This window comes from Sparus aurata, chromosome 1 (assembly GCF_900880675.1).
Source record: "Sparus aurata chromosome 1, fSpaAur1.1, whole genome shotgun sequence".
Taxonomy (NCBI): domain Eukaryota; kingdom Metazoa; phylum Chordata; class Actinopteri; order Spariformes; family Sparidae; genus Sparus; species Sparus aurata.
The window spans coordinates 37,335,381-37,350,897 of record NC_044187.1 but is presented as its reverse complement, the minus strand read 5'-3'; the positions used below and the strand labels follow the sequence as shown (position 1 = coordinate 37,350,897).

At 40.5% G+C, this 15,517-nt stretch overlaps 1 protein-coding gene across 1 annotated transcript in view; it reads left to right on the top strand.

Annotated features, from left to right (window-relative positions):
• LOC115588090 (teneurin-3) overlaps window positions 1-15,517 on the top strand; it is a 742,469-nt gene that overhangs the window by 77,600 nt on the left and 649,352 nt on the right. Inside the window, exon 2 of the mRNA XM_030428416.1 lies at window positions 2,229-2,263. The gene's annotated coding sequence lies outside the window, so the exon portion shown is untranslated. The remainder of the gene's footprint in view (window positions 1-2,228; window positions 2,264-15,517) is intronic.

Here is a 15,517-nt window from a genome sequence, read left to right as displayed (position 1 = left end):
CGTTGTTGCTGTTTTGATGTCACAACAGGTTGACACAGCTTTAACTTCTGCCTATCAGCAAGAATCAGATGGACCATGTTGTGATCAGATTGACCAGTGCAGTGCAGGATATAGTGTAGCAGTAATCGAAAACATTCTCTTCCCAGACAAGAGTGCTTGAAAATAGTTTTCCTCTCCTTTGGCATTTCACTGAAAGAACAAAGGTGAAAACACCTTTGACCAGAACGTCCAGTAATTCTTTAGATGGCATGTGAAAACTGACGGAGAGAAATCAGCTGGAGTTTTTTCTCTGATGTGTATGTGCTTTCCTCTAGTGAACAAGCTCTGGACACAACAGTGTGCACCAACTCAGCCAGGCAGCCATCGGGGGCACCATCTTAATTCTAAAGTGGCTTGTATGAGTGTTTTAAAATAATTGTGGCATACACCAGTTTACCCTCTCTGACTTAATTTGAAGTGTGAATATGACAAAGAATAAAAAAAAAAAAAAAAAAAAAAAAACTTTCCACCAGATCAACATAATCATCATGGCTTGCCAAGCTGCTGAGTGTTTTTATTTTTTTTTTACTTTAATTGGCACAAATTATGGCACACAAACCAAAACATTTCAGTCTACTGAAAGAGTCTTAATCTGACAACTCCCAGGGTCTTTATGCAGGCGACTCGCCAAATATTTCCATGACTGTCACATACCCATAACTACCTTTTATCATGAACTACTTTGGTTGTCACGTTTTGTAGCATCTAACCATAGGTTATATCATGCCTTCTTTCTTCATGTGGTTGTGTGGCATCGTGCAGAATTAAGTCATGTGAAACAACTTAAATTGTGGAAAATGGAACATGAATGAATGAGTAACAAAACATGACTAAAGAGAGATGATGGAATGTGTCTGTTAGCATATCTACGTCATATTTTCCGTATCATTTATTGGCATTTTCCGGAATGCAACTGTTAAACTTAAATAGCAACTGTTGGAATTACAATAAAGGAAATCTACTGTTACAGCGGGCATACGTGACAAGTCGAAATTTAGAGACTGAGACTGGTCAGATGATTTAGTATGAGCTCTTTGTCATTTTTTGTTTTTGATTATTTGGTTTTTTTTTTAAAACCGTTTTTCCCCTTCAAGGGTGTACAATATTTTACTGATCTGACATGCAGAGAATCTCCTCAAAAACTTAGAACTGCATCATTCTCTGTGTTTGGTGGTTTATCATGTTCCTTATACATGAACAATGACACTAGTAGTTTAGTTAAGTTTAGACAAAACAAGTGGTTTGGCCACAACTAGCTACAGTATACTACTTACATCAGTTACATAACAAACATGATGTAACTTTACAATGCTAGTTAAAATACCCAATGCTGATTTTTGGTTTCAGACGGGAATCCAGCAGTGGTCTCTTGAATGACAGTCCTGTACCTGGTTGACCTCCTCCCTTTACTCTGATTTCTCACTTCCTCCTTTGCTGCCTTTACCTTCACCACCTAACTTGAAACATGCCTTTTTTTTCTAATGAAGACAGGCTGGATTTTACTATACTGCATGAGAGAACTATCCACTAGACCACAAGGCACTGAGCAAGGAACTGCAACAACGGCTTTCCACTGAGTCAACAGGGCTCAGTTTACATCCTGGAACTGCATTTTTTGTGTGGAGTTTCCATGTTCTGTGTGTTTAAGTTTCCACCAAAGATACACAATAAAATTGAAAATTCTAAATTGCCTGAAGGTGTGAATGCAAGAGCGAAGGTCTGTCTAGCCTGTTACCCTGCCTCTGACATACTGCAGGCTAGGATTGAGAGGATGAGTATTTTTTAGAAAATGAATGGATTGACAAACGTTTTTTTTTTTTTTTTTCCTGGCCAGTTCATGCAGTTGGGAACCTTCCAAATTAATAGTGAAAACATGCAGAAGCAGAAGCTCCCAGTCTCTCTGTGGTCCTCCACACACACACACACACACACACACGCATTTTAGAGACTTTAAAGGGAATCCTATATTGCCTGCCTGTGCGCTTGTGTGTGTGTATAGTATGTCAGTTTGACAATGCACTTGTTAAGCTAAGCCCAGCTGATTCTGGACCTCTCTCACTATCCTCCACATTACAGAAATCCATAATTCAGTTGTCACTGCCATACCCCACAGCAAGCTACCTCTGGATGTGTGTGTGTGTGTGTTCATTGTTTTCTAACAACCTTTTCTCTTGCTCTCTTCCCACCAGGTAAATCCCTGCCTGCCTTCTCACCTCCACTAAAAGTAAGAAAATCAATACCTGTGATCTCTGTTTCTTGCCCGCTCCTTTTCTTGCAACCTTGTGGTCTGTCTTGTTCTCTGTGGTTTTCACACAAATGCACACACAGCAGTACACGCGCACACACACACACACACACACACACACACGCACACACACACACACACACACACATCACAGGGCAAACACATATGGGACTACTGTTTTGCCTGTGATTTTATTCATTATTTATTATTTTATTCATAAGATAGCTGATATTGACACACAGACTGTAAAATAATGTGTTTCTGCATTAAGATGAGATAACTGCTTTGACATAACAGAAACAAATAGTAGTGGACATCCTTATGGAGCACTAGTACACCAACAATTATAATGGTTTTATTGTCATTGAATTTTCTAGGAATGCAACACAAACTCAATGTTAAGTGTAATTAGTCAACCCGGTATTACACCAAACTGTGTAATAGACCCAGCAGTGAATGTGCTGCTGACTGGGATTTGGCCCTACCTACCCATGAAACCACGGTCTCCTCTGTTGTCAACTTATGAAAAAGAAACACACTGGCCCTCATTTATCAACTGACGTACGGCAGAAAACCATGCGTACGACCATTTACACGCAAGCTTCGACATTTATCAATTTGGATGTGAACGGAAGCTACGATCAGATCTCACGTCAGGTCTGAGCTCGTGTACGCAAATCTGAGTCTGTGGATTTGCGGTGCAGCACAGCAAAATCTGGCTGAGTCTGAAAATAATTATTAAACAAACCATAGCTGTCATTAAGCATAAGCAGTCACATATTTAGAACAGAAAAAACGGATTCTTAAAGCGAATAAAACAAAATTTAATTAAAAAAATAGCCCACATTTTTACTGATACCACTTTTTTGAAAAATAACATATGATAGGCTAAATAGCTTAACATGACAACTAATTAAAAGAATACCTAATAACCCCGCTGGCAAACCCTGCTACAGAGCAGGAGCGCAGATTCAACAGTGCGCACACACGCACACGGGTCACAGTGGAGCTGCTTCGGGTTGCTGAAGGGCAGGTGGCTCTGTCTCGGACCAGCAGGGGGAACGCTGCTGTATACCCCCGAGAAAGTGTGAGATATCATTTTGGCCTGTTCAGTTTTGCACAACATTGCATTAGTGAACGGAGTGCCTTTGATGTGCCGGCGCTGCCAGGATGCCAATCTCTATCTTGGAAAAGTTTCTCTTCTTGTCAGTGTTTCTTATCTCCATGTCCGACCTCAGTGGGCGAGGCCTCCGAACCAAGGCGTAACATGTTAATGACGATCGAATTCAGCCGCGGCATTGATCAAGACCCGATCATTTGTACGCTGGGATTGGTCAGATACGAACGTTTCATAAATCACACGTATGTCCTGTCGTAAGACCAATTCTGCACTCAGATCTGCACCCGTTTTCACGCAAGATTGATAAATGAGGGCCACTATGTCCAGTTACATTTTCCAAATGAAGGCACCAAAAGGACTTGGTTACATTTAGGAAAAGATAATGGTTTCATTTAAATTAACTACTTCCTGAAAAACAGTCAGTACTTGGCTGTGTCACTAACAAAGGACTCAAACTGTGGTCACCTGGGTGAAGTTCCTATGAATAAAGTGCACAACCATTACCAACCTCCTGCTAACATGGAGTTTATTGTAATTGTTGCTCCCTGCTGGTACTGTTCCTTCATACACATGGAACTTTTCCTGCCTTGGGGAGACAAACCATCACCCTCACATGTGGACTTCTACTGGATCGTCGGTCCATCACATTCTGTGCCGAGAGTTTGAGCCGTGTTAATTAATATGTGCTTGGATTCAACTTTTTAAATTATTCTAAAATCACCTACTCAGATAATTATCTGAATTGACAGTCTACTGAAACTGACATTAGACAGGTAATCCATTACATTATACAATTTATAAGCATTAATATAAAAAACATGTAATTATCCCTTGCTAGGGATGACACTTCCATCCATCCATCCATCCATCCTTCCTCATTTGCAAGGTCGCAGTGGCAGCACGCTCAGTAGGGTATTCCAGACGTTCCTTTCCCCAGCAGTGCTTTCAGTCCACCAGGGGGAACCTCTGTGGTACTGATAGCTCGTAGCAATGGCCCCATAACCTTATACTCCTGCAGTACCCCCCACATTAGTTCCTATGAGACACTCTGTAGTTAAGTCCAAAAAACAAATGAAGACTGGATGGGCAAACTCCCATGACCCCAGGTTGGAATCCATATTGTTCCTCCTGAATCCAGATTGGACATTTGGTCGAAGCCTCCTTTCCAGCGTCCTGGGATAAACTTTCCCTGGGCCCATGAATGTTCTCTAAAAAACTATTCCATGTAAAGTCATTAACCATTAATTTATCATGGCAACATTATTCTAAATATATTCTGATTTGTAGTGTTGATCATTGAGACATGTTCAGTTGACTTGCTGCACATTGACTATGACTTGACTGAAGAGGTAAATAATTAACTTTGTAAATTGAACACTGCTGCTACTTTCTCTATAGTTGGTCTTCAATTACATTGCTCTTTGTATGACATTTTCTTTTGCGACTTGCACTTTCTCTGAATTTTGAGGCTATTCTTGATCTTCTGTATGCTAAGAAGCAAACGCCCATTAGCTGCACCTAGGCAGAGGTGGAGTCAAGTAGCAAGAAAGCTACTCAAAGAGAGAAAGTAGGGATTAGTCTACTGAGAGAGGACAGTTCAATTTTATATTTTAAGGAGAATTATATGTTTTGGCTTTGATATATGCAAAAGCTTTCATGTCTATATGAATGACCAGTGATTGTCCTGGGATGATGAGCATGAAGAGAAAAAGACTGGTAATTCTTCTCTACCAGCCAGAGGTTGGAGGAAGAGTCTTCTGACAGAAAGTAAAAGCAAACGATAAAAAAGAAGGAGAAGGACAATAGAAAGCAAAAAAGAAATTAAACCATCCAGGCCTTGGTGGATTAATCCACCTAAGCTGGACGTGAAGAGAGGAGGGCAAAGAAAGAGAGGAATAATGACAAGAGCATATAAGAAAATACACACAGAAAGGGATGGTGGGACGAGAGGAAGATGGACAGTCAATCTGAGTAAACCAGTGAGAGGTGAAAGAGAGAGGGACTGTTAATCTTAGTTGTCCTTCACACCTACAGACCTCTGTGTCAATCATACAACAGAGTATGTGACACAAAGGTTTAAATGATGCCTCTGTTTAGTTTGATACTCATTACACTTTGATATGTCTCTCTCTCTGTAGCTATTAAGGCCATCATTTCATCGACACTAGCACAAACTGCAGACTTTATGAACACTCATTTTCAACATTGTCAATGAGAAATAGACCAAAAACCTATTACTAACCCTAATTTATTAAAACTAACAAAACCAAACCAAAAACCACAAATCTATCCAACTCGTCTATCTCAGGTTTTACAAAATGCATGCCCATTCCCTTTAAAACTTTCTTTAAGTAATGAGGACTCGTCTTTCCGGGATGTCTGAAATCTTCTTGAGTATTTTTTTTTTCTGTTTTCCATTAATCTAACCGTCTCTCACTCACAGAGGAGGACGATGAGCAACAGTAGATTGGACTACATGCTGGGCAGTACCAGAAACAGGATGTGATACTATTAATTTATTCAAATACATTCCTTGACAATAATGACATTTTTTTTTTTTTAAAGTTCAGAACACTACACATTGGAAGACAAGAAGCACCTAACAGGATGAAGGTGAACTAAACGTTGGATCAGTGGACTGATGACACACAAGGGCACAAAAATATGCAAACGTACTGTACATTTTACAGTCTGGCATTTAAGTTAATGACATTGAAATAAATTAGAAACAGAGCAGCATGCTGAAAGTCCACTTGACATTTGCAGCCTGATGTGGGGGATTTCTGATGCTGTTAGAGGGTTTGCAGTGTTTCCCACAGAATCGGACTTTAATTGTGGTGGTGGTTGTCCAGCTGGGGTGCCCTAGAGCATGCACACTAAAGACTTCCGCCGACCCAGTCGGCTAACTTCCGGTTTAGCGACTAAAAAACCACACCGCTATCCACTGTATTGTAGTATATAACATCATGCTATTCACTGGCAGTCGTGCTATCTTGAGTGAACACATTGTGAATAAGGTGGAGCAGAAAGATAGAACAGTGGCTGATATTGAAAAGGAATTGTTTGGCAATTAGTTCCTCATACCTTTTATCGTGATTGGGTTTATTGGTGACAGATTAGTTCAATGCAAATTACATATTTGTGTTTTACAGACATATGAGTGTAGAGGGCAAAAGAAATGAAGAAATAATTAACAAGGGTTTCAAAACAAATGAGAAAAATACACAAACAGGATGGTTTAAGTTGAGTAGGAATTCAATATCAAAAGATTAATTGAAGTGGTGTGGACCAAAATGATGGCTGTAAGTCTGCGCATTTTTCCAACCTTTAACTGAATATTCCTATGACAATGGTCATAAAGCTTATGCTAAGTGCATGCATATGTGGCCTAAATTCATAACCAGGAAAATAACCAGGAAAATCACTTAGATCAGGTCTAGACTTTGCTTTAAGAGGATTTTCCACTTCAACACAAGTTTTATTAAAAAAAAAAAACATTATATTAGGGCTGGGTGTTTAATTGAATTTAAATTTTGATTTCGATTTTGGCTTCCCTTGATCATGAAAACAAGATCATCATAATAAATGATCATTCTGCTGCATGCCGTGTCTTGTGTGGTAAATGCAACGAACCCTTCCATCTCCACCTGTGCACTCCGCTCAGCCCCCGCCTGAAAATGTTCGCTTTCAGCCACGCATATTGCCAGTGTGTGTTTTGAAAAAAACGTGTAGAAGAAGACGGTAGAAGATGGCAAAAATGCAGCCTTTGGTCGGGAAGAAAGGTAAAGCGAATTCTGTCGTGTGGAAACACTTCGATTAAGAGGAGTCTGACTCGGAACAAACCAAGATATTGCGCAAGATATGTTACACCACCGTGTCTGCACCTCAAGGGAACACGACCAATTTAACCATTTAAAGTCCACACACAGTGGAACAAAAACACTCAAAAATGAAAAGCTCCTCAACTCCTGCCACCCCCACTCAGTCCTAAATTAAGGACACACGTTACAATGCCACCGCATATCCAACCAGCTCCCACAGGCATAAAGAAATAACAGATGCCGTCACATACATGATTGCCAAAGACATGTGCCCTATCAACAACGTTAACGACCCAGGGTTCAATAAACTGATTAACACATTGGACAAGCGGTATGTGTTACCATCACGTCACCATTTCAGCAGAATTGCGCTGCCTGCCCTTTATGACGAATGTCTCGGAAAAGTTACAAGAGAAGTGTCAACAGCATTATATTTTGCCACCACAATGGACCTGTGCAATGATCGAGCTGCAACGGGATAGTGTTTATTTTCTATTTTTACATATTATTCAATTCATTTTATTGATATATTTTTCTCTTATTTATTTGCATTTTTCTTGTTTTTTTGTTAAAAGAAATACTAGAGTTCAAAGTTCAATAAGCTTGTTCTCAAATCAATGAATAATCGTCTTCAATAATTGTGATTAGGATGACTGACTTATCAACATGGCGCAGGTAGCTGCGTTGCAGGTGGCAGAGACAGACACTGGTAAGCGTGGTTTGTTGGGCTCCGCGCTGAAAGTTCTGCTTCTACTTCTCAATGTTTTACGCGTTTGTAAGATAAACAACCCGCCGCCTTGACCCAGAGTGAGTAGTTTTAAGAGGTATGGACTAATCTCTGGCAAACAACACCGGCATCATCTGAAATTGCCCACGAGCAAATGTCAAGATAACCTACCAATACTACTCACATGCACATTGCTGATGCTGGTACCGTTGACAAAAAGGACAATGCTCGCTCACCTTAAGCAGAAACGCGGATCTACTGCTTCAACTGAACCCTAGCCTACACACGGTTGGCTTTGGTAGCCATGTCATTTTTTCCTGCATACTCAAAAATGGCCAGGCACGAACATGCACGTCAGGTCCGAAGAACGCAAAACACACTCGGAACAATAAACGTGCCTGGATAAAAACAGCCATAATTCACACCCTGCTGATATTGCTAGCCGGCAATATTCAACTGAATCCAGGCCCCAGCGAAACCCTACAGGGAACGCCGAGTCTCAGCTGCAGGCACACTTTGCACTCCGCAGAGACGCACTCTGCAAGCGAGAACCAGACCGCAGGGAGAGTTACGAACTGCTCCATTATGGCACCTGACCTCGCGTCAGGAACCCTGACTTTCCAGCCAGAATCGGACTGTCTTGCATTGGGGGGTGTCGGTTCGAGAGCCGGAGGCGACGTGTGACCGGGGGACGCCAACTGGTCGCTACTGGGGGAGCAGTGCGGAGGCAACCGTATACACACGATTCACAGCTCCAGGCAGGCCGGACCCGTCTGGGGGACGCATCAAAACTGCACCAAGTATAACAAACCGACTCTCAAACAGACCAATATTTTTCAAACAGTTTATCATGCTAAAGTTATATGGGACCCTGCTGTTAAACCTAAGGGTATATTTGGGGGGCACCTAAATATTAGAAGCCTTCTCCCTAAATGTGATGAAATTAAATCATTATTACTGGACTCAAACCTGGATTTCTTGTGCCTTAGCGAAAGCTGGCTTCACGGCAAGGTGCAAACCTCAATTGTTGACGTGCCCGGGTACAACTGTTTTAGAAAAGATAGGAACATTGGTAGAGGGGGTGGATTGGTTGTATATATTAGGGACTCTTTCAGATGCACTAAAATTGAGTTTGACTGTGATGTTTCTATTGAGTGCCTTGGATTAAATGTTTATCTATCCCCGGAGATGCACTTCCGCATTCTAGTCCTATATAACCCGCCCACATTTGATAGTAGATTCTACGAAAAGTTAGAGAAACTGCTTAAAGCGATCTCTCACAAAGCAGAGGTGATGATATTCGGTGATTTCAACATTAACTGGGCAGATAAAAAAGCCAGAAGTAAACCGAAAAGTGCTATGTCTAAACATGATCTCAATCAAGTAATTAAAGGGCCAACGAGAATCACTAGATCAACCCAGTCCCAGATAGATCTAATATTCACAAACAGGACTGAACGCTTAATAAAAACGTTTAACCTCATAATGGGCTTATCAGATCATAATATGATCTTGGCAGCTAGGAAATTAACCACGAAACGCTTTGTCAGTTATAGACTAGGCCAACCGAACGCAGATAAACTCATAATACCGAAGCAAGAACTACCAATTTTGGAACGCGAACTAAGCGAGGTAACATGTAACGATGTTCTGCAAAGTACTGACCCGAACACATGCTGCAGTGAACTAATGAATGCCATTAATAAAATGATCTTAAAGTTCCCCAAAACGGCTAAAAAATCTAAAAGGAAAAATTCCCTTCCGTGGGTTAATTCATCTATTAGACAACTAATGAAACAATGAGATTTTGCGCTCAAGGCTTATCTAAAGAATCGTACAAACACAGCCCAAGCCCTATACAAGGGGCTCCGTAACAGAGTCACTAAAGTACTACTTGCAGCTAAAGCAACTTATTACATTACACTTTTAACGGAGGCTAAGGGCAACAGCTCTTTTATTTGGAAACAAATTAAAAGCTTAATAAAACCGCAGAAAGCTCAAAGCATAGTGCAGGAACTTAAAACTGAAGATCAAACTCTCACAGACAGTGGAACAATTGCGCAGACACTTAATGACTATTTTGTTGGGTCAGTTGAGGACATAGCCAGAACTTTTAAGACAAGTGTCTGGTCAGGCCCAACCATAGCTGAAAAGAAAGGCCAAATGTTAGAGCTCCAACAAATATCCAAGAACCAAGTAGTAGAGATAATAAAAAAACTTAAAACCAATCATTCAAAAGATCTTTTCAATTTAGATATAGCCTTTGTAAAAACACATGCCAATGCACTGGCCGAACCGCTAACCCACTTGATAAACTCTATAGTAAGTGGGACATTTCCGGAAGCCTGGAAACAAGCAAGGGTTACTCCTATATTTAAATCTGGAGCAACGGACCAATTGAACAATTACCGGCCAATCAGCATCCTGCCTGCCCTATCTAAGATTTTGGAGAAGGCGGTTGCAACACAATTAATGGAACATCTAGAAAGCAACACACATTTCCATCCATTGCAATTTGCATTCAGGGCAGAATACTCAACAGAGAGCGCAAATTGTTTCCTCTTGGAACAAATTAAATCTTAAAGTGTTTTTAGATCTTAAAAAAGCATTCGACACTGTGAACCACAGCATACTAATATCGAAACTTGACAATTATAATTTTGCAGAAAAAACAGTGGCTTGGTTTAAATCATACCTTTCAAACCGTGAACAATGTGTTGCCATTAACAATGCAAAATCAAAATTTTTAAAAATAAAAACTGGAATTCCACAGGGGTCGTGTTAGGACCGATACTCTTCAGTATGTTTATCAATGACCTCCCTGATTCATGCCAAGGGGCTGATTTTCAAATGTATGCGGACGATGCTGTTATTTATGCCCATGGTAAAACAGCTGCTGCAGTCTGCCACAAGTTAAATGAACATCTGGAGGCTGTAGCTCTTTGGCTTGACAGGTCTTGTCTAGTGCTTAAAGCCCCTGTACGGAGTTTTTAACTGGATATCAAAAAGTCTCTGGTTTCTGCTGATGTGTCTTTGTTATCTACAACAGCAAATGAGCCCATCAGCGTGAAGATACGCTTTTTCTAAGTAGTCTAATTCTATACCTCTGAAAGGCCTTGGTCGGGTCGGACCACTGACGAAACGATTTATGGCAGTCAGACCAGAACTGACGACAGTCAGGATAATGCATAGCTGTTTTGTTGCTACGCTAGCCAGTGCTAACCGAGCTAAAACTGTTGTCATGGCTGATAATGAGACAAAGAAAAGAAAAATAATTCGAACCGAAGACCGACGAGAGGCCAAGAGGGAATCCGATCGAGCTAGGGCTAAAACACGGATAAACATTGGCGATTTCTTCCAGAGATGGAGAGAGTTGCCAGGCTTGAAGGGAGGGTCGGATCCAGAATTTGCCCGATTCCTCCTAGACAGGTTTGTAAATTTTATTTCATTTATGAAATGTAATGCGGGACGTAGTTTACAGCAATACATGAATTTATGTTGTTACAACAAAGCTGGCTAACGTTACCACTAGATTAGCTCTTGATACTACACTCGTGAAAACGACAACAAACTTCTTAGATCACCATCCATTTCAGCTGTGTGTATGCCTCAGCCCAGCCGACCTGCAACGATGCATCGGTAATATCCTCTGTCATTATAAATGATTCAGTTTCTTACTTAGAACAAAACATCCATCACAATCACTGTGACTTTGCTGTAACGCTAGCTCTGTAGCACCATGGGTAATATATAGCTGGGAAATTGCAGCGCAACAGCAGCATTACTTTGTTTCACCGGCGGCATATTATATTAAGTAGAAATACAAATAGACACATTACCTCGTCCATATGCATGCTGCAGATAGCTGCTAAAAAAAATTAAAAAAAAAGTTTTCAAAGCAAGTCCCGTCGTCTTTCCGACGTTTCCAAAACAAATCTACACGCGCCGGCCAGACAAACGTCTTCACGACAGTGGGCGCTAGAGCTCATGGGAAATGCAGTCTTCATTCCGGCAAAACACTACCGCTTTCGTCCAGCGGGGCCGCCAAAATCAACACTAAATGAACAGTCTGTACAGGGGCTTTAACGTTAATAAAACAGTGTCAATTTGCTTTTCCTCTGGGAGGCGCCCCACACCAATTGCTTTAAATATTAACATCAATAATCAACCAATTAACCAGGTCACAGAAGTAAAATATTTAGGTCTGATGTTGGATGCACATCTCAAATTTGATAAGCACATTAAGAAAATCAGCAACATAGTTAGACTGAACTTATTTACCTTCAGACTAATTAGAGATTGCTTTACATTTGAAGCAGCCAACATATATTTACACTCAATGATCTTCTCACACCTCGGCTATTGTGTAACTGCATGGTCGCAGGCCAGTCTTTCGGTAATCAAACCTCTGGAGAGACTCTATAATCATGCACTAAAGATCTTGGGCAAGAGGCCGTTGAGATCTCATCACTGTGATGTTCTGCGGGACCTGAACATGCTCAGCTTTGATAATTATATAGCCTCATCCAACATTAACTTAATTTACAAATGCTTCCATGGTCAAGCCCCTCAGGTTCTCTGTGAGCTGGTTCAACCGATGCAGGCTGTAGGGCGGTCAACGAGAAGAGCCGCTGCAGGGAACTGTAGGGTACCTCACCGTAAAACCTCCTTCGGCCAGTCATCATTCCTTATTAAGGGAGTTAATATATGGAATAGTCTGCCAACCGAGCTAAAGGCCATTCACAGTCATAGGCGGTTCAGGAGCAAAATGAAGGAATTCCTAAAAGACAATCAAGTATGTAGCCACATATAGGGAAATGTGGGTGTATTTTAAGAGTGTGTGTGTGTGTGTGTGTGTGTGTGTGTGTGTGTGTGTGCGTGAATGTGTGTACGTGCATGTGTGTACGTGCATGAACGCTGCTGCTCGAGTCCTAACAAGAACCAAAAAAGTAGATCACATCACTCCAGTTCTTAGATCTTTACACTGGCTTCCTGTCTATCAAAGAATAGATTTCAAAGTCCTGTTGTTGGTTTATAAAGCATTGAATGGTTTCGGGCCAAAATACATTTCTGATCTGCTGCCGCGTTATGAACCATCCAGACCTCTGAGATCGTCAGGTACCGGTCTGCTTTCAGTCCCCAGAGTCAGAAGTAAACATGGAGAAGCAGCTTTCAGTTACTATGCGCCACATATTTGGAACAAACTCCCTGAAAATTGCAGGTCTGCTCCAACACTCACCTCTTTTAAATCAAGACTTAAAACATTTCTTTTTGCCACTGCTTTTAACTGAAGCAATTCAAGTCTTTGAACTGCATTATTACTCTGAGTTTTTTTTTTTTTTTTTATAATGCAATTTTTAATGTCTTTTAAATGAAATGTTTGTCTTTTAATGTAATTTGTGTGTGCCTGTAAAGCACTTTGAGTTGCCTTGTGTCTGAATTGTGCTATACAAATAAACTTGCCTTGCCTTGCCTTACCTGCACCATGTTAGTTAATTTCTAGGCCAAGATTCAGGGAAAGATAGGCCAATATGTTATCATGTTATTTAATATATTTTATGGATGGATGGATGAATGGATAGGAAGATATTGTTTATGCATTGATGGATAGATGGTTGAGTGGAGGGTTGGATGAATGGATATGATGTTTTTTAAAAAAACAGGTTTTTTGTATGTTATTTTAAAGGCCCCTCTAGAGACGCATTGGAAATTAGCTAAGGCTATAAATGCTATGATGCTTTCTGTTGGATTGTTGTACAACCCACATGAACTGTATCTGTCCCTATCAACTAAACCATATACAATACAATACAATACAATATCAATCAAAATAATCATGATTATGATTTTTTTGAGCAGCCCTACATTATATGCGTTCTTTCTACTTAAGCTTGACTCCAAACTCAACACCCCAGTGCCCCCATAACTGTGACTTTGGTTGTTACCATGTCGAAAAACCTGCCCAACTTTACCCAGTATGTGATCTGTACAAACAGACAGGAAATAGCACTAGAATTGCAGTATGATTTCATTAAAGATGCATAAGCTCTTTCTCCCTCCCTCCTCTTGGTAGGTCTGATCATAACTTGGTCATGCTCAAACTTTGCTATGTGCCTCTAGTTGAAAGACGATTAACTCTGATCTCTATGAGAAGGGCCAGAGTCTGCTCTACTTTCTGAGGAGACTCAGATCAGGATGTTCTGAGTCTTTGTGGCCAGTGCTATCCTGATTTTCTTCACATTGCTGTTCACCATTATACAACTGTAAACTTCCTGTTCTTTGGCCAATTAACTTCCGTTCAAGTTCCCCTCATTCATATGATAAGTGCCACCACGAGGAGCCATGAAGTAGTAATACTGGGGAGGGAAACTGGCAGGGAAAGCTTTTTACAGCGCCTTATCTTTTTAACTAAAAATATCTGTATTTCCCGCGCGTGTATCGATGCTTGTATCGCACGAGGGAGGACCGCATGCCTCATCCCCCAGAGTTTGCCATGTGCGTGACTCAGTGGTATGTTGAAAATACTATGGACACAGTTATGTCTATAATTAACTTTATCAGATCAACATCCAGTCTTCCACACATACTGCTTTGTAAATTACTTGCCAACATGTCAGCTGAGCATTTTGAGTTACTCTTACATAGTGATGCTTATTGGGTAAGTAGGCTAAATGGGCTGAAAATGTGCCCCCCTGAACAATATAGTTAAATAACGATGCAATGGACAGTGCCTAGTTAAGTAAAGAAATACTCAGAAGTAAGTCTTCAGCTTGAAGCTACACACCATTATCATTTGTGTTGCACATCAGAATGTGTTTTAATATCATTCTTCGTTTAGTCATTACCACTCCACCTTAAGACCTATTGTTAATGATATTTTGGAGGGGGGGGGGCAGTTTTTCTATTAATGTTCAGCTATTTCATGATAAACAACATGATGATTAATAGGCGACCAGTGTTTTCGTACCTTTCTCATTTACTGCTACATCACCTGCCATAAAGCTTCCCTCATGTCCCCTCCAGGTAACACTACTGCCATGGGAAACTAGCAAATCTGAAAAAAAACCCCACTACATTACACTAAATTTGGGAAAATGTGAATTAATGATCTTTCCCACAAGCTGTTAAAATGGATGATTGTCACTATCTCTGGCTGCATTGGCAATTAGTTCCATCCCCTCTAGGAGATAGATTAATGAGCTTAAAGGTTTAGCATTATAGTTTATGGAAAACTGTGTTGTGCAGTGATAGGGATTTTCATACTGGGGCTTAACCTGTTGCCCTTTCATTTTATTGCAAACTTTTTACTGAAATGTAACATTTTGAAATAGTGTGCAGACAAAGTTTCAGGTGGGGCCGGGAACTAACAGCAGGCTGCATACTTTTGTTTTATTACATACAAATTTACATTTTCTTTATCTCAAAAAGGTCAGTTCGATCCTCATAAGTGTACTAAAATGTATATTAAAATCTCTTCTAAAGACTTACTTTTATCGATTGGCCTTCACTTAATTGTGTTTTATTATCGTTGTATGATTACTTTGTTGAAATTTTAAATTTCAAAT